Below are 2,586 nucleotides of genomic sequence, written 5' to 3' on the forward strand. Positions count from 1 at the left end.
AGGGCTTCAGATTCCCCTGGTACTGGAGTTTAGGACGGTTCATAGCCACCATATGGGTGCTGGGAATCGAACCCGGGTCCTCTGAAAGAGCAGTCAATGCTCTTAACGGCTGAGCCCTTCTCTCCAGCCCCGAAAGATGCATTTTCAAAATACCGTTACACACAATCCAAATTACAGTTCAGGCAGGATGTGAGGGTATTGTCCTGAGGCTGAAATGAGACTGTGTTTTTTAAAGTGGCATGTATGGTAGCTAAACCAAAATCAATGTGAAAGTATTCTACCCACGTTATACATTCAATATTAATGTCTACATATATTTTGGCTGTACATAGTCAAAATGTTGCAATCTACACCACTCTGTATTCTGTGCTTTTCACTTAACATAGCCCATATACAACATTTTAATGCATAAATAGCAGTATTTTTTTGAGATAGGGTCTCCCTGTAGCTCCAGCTGACCCGGAACTCACTATGTAGACCAGGCTGACCTCAGTCTGACAGAGACCCACCTGCCTCTGCCTCCCGAGTGCTGGGACTAAAGGTGTGTGCCACCACGGCTGGACTAAAACAGGCGACCTTTTTAAAGACACTCTACTGCTGTTGAGCTTGGGGATTTTTTTCAGTTTCTCCACCATCAGAAATAGTAGGCTTGAACCGGCCTTTAAATTTTCTTCCTTCCTGCTCCCCATCCTATTTAGGGTTCTTTCTTTGGAATATGGTCCTGGGAATGGGGGAGAGGCATAAACAGCTTTCAAACAAAATTGTTCTCTAAGGAAATACCACCAGTTTATGGTGTCTTTGTGTCACCAGGGATGAGGAGACTATGTAATTGTGGGGGTGGGGTGGGTGTGTTTTCTCTAGGCATAGAAAGGAACTTGAGGGTTCTTGGCTGAAACTTCCTTTACCACCCCCATTTACCCTAGTCCTCTGATGTCCCACAGTGTTAGTGTTTTCCTGGGCTTTTTTGTAACTTCCTCCTTCTGTACAGATTCTTGGCACAGAAATGATCATGCTGCTGCAGAACAGGATGGACATTTTCTGCACCAATACTAGACAAAATCTAATGAAAGCTACACACGAGAAGTGTGAACATCCAAAGCGCTTCACTCAATCAAATGGCGGAGATTCATGTATGCGCTCCCCTGTACAAATTGGTAATTTGGGTTCCAAACAGCAGCTAATAAGAAAATCCCATCCCACCTCACTGCCTTTTTGGTTTGGGTTTTTTGAGACAAGATCTTGACATGTATCCCTGGCTGGCCTGGTACTCCCTATGTAGACCATGCTAGCTCCGACTCACTGCAGTCCTATTGCCTCAGCCTCCTGAGTGCTAGGATTACAGGCATGTACATTATGCTCACCTACTGTGCATCCTTAAAACAAAGAATATTCCAGGGCTGGAGAAATTGCTCAGTGGTTAGGAGGATTGGCTGTTCTTGCAGAGGACCTTGGTTTGGTACCCAGCACCTACATGGCAACTAACAACCACCCATAACTCCAGTTCCAGGAGATCCAATACCCACTTCTCATCTCAGCAGGCATTGCACAACACAGGTGCACTGGCATACATGAAGGCAAAACACTCATACACATAAAGAAAAAATAAATTAAATAAAAACAAAATTCTGAATTTGAACATTTAGACCATTGGACTTAAGGTGCCTATTCTTTGATCATTTATATTTAGTATTAAGTTAAGCATTTAGTAACATGGAGTAAGATGTTTGAGTGTTGAATCCATGCCTTCCAAGTGCTATCTTATTTAATCCTCATAAAATTCATTAGAATTAACTCTTTTATGCCTATTTTTATGGAGGAAGAAACTGAGATTTAGAAAGATATTTTGCTTGGGCTGGCAAGATGGCTTTGTGGGTAAAAATCTCTTGTCCTGCAAGCCCTGGCATTCTTAGTTCAAGCCCCAGAGCTCAGAGCAGAAGGAGAGAATCAACTCTAAAAAGTTGTCCACTCACCTTCACAGTGAAGCCATGCTGCACACATACCTGCATGTGCTGCGTAGACACACACACACACACACACACACACACACACACACACCAATAATACTAATAAAATAAAAATACAAAATAAAAAAAATAAAAAGAAAGGAAGGAAGAAAGTTAACTTGCCCCAAGTGACACAGCTAGGATGTGCCAGGGCTATGAGCTGAGGGATGGGATTATGGCCTATGCGTAGAAGAAAACTCTGTTTTCTTTGTTGACATCAACCACTCCTGGCTCTTACAATCTTTCCATCCCCTCTTCTGCAGGCCTATGCTACCACATCCAGCTCTAGTTCGCTCTTCATCTTGTTCTGTCCTTCGTACTTTCCTCATTTACGAGATAATGACTTACAACTCATCATACTGACAGGACACTGTTCTTTTAAGGATCAATTGAGATAAAACTCCCAAAGTGCCTTGTAAAGTGTAAACAAAACCTTGCATAGATGTATAGACATTTCGTAAATGTAAAGCATTATTATCACTTGGATTTAATTGAGCTACAGGGATTCTATAAGCTGGTGTCAGCTACATAACCTGGTTTAATATTTATGTGGCTGGAGAGATTCATTAATTTCTGTCATAAA

Source organism: Nannospalax galili, unplaced genomic scaffold (genome assembly GCF_000622305.1).
Source record: "Nannospalax galili isolate Female #2095 unplaced genomic scaffold, S.galili_v1.0 scaffold901, whole genome shotgun sequence".
Classification (NCBI taxonomy): domain Eukaryota; kingdom Metazoa; phylum Chordata; class Mammalia; order Rodentia; family Spalacidae; genus Nannospalax; species Nannospalax galili.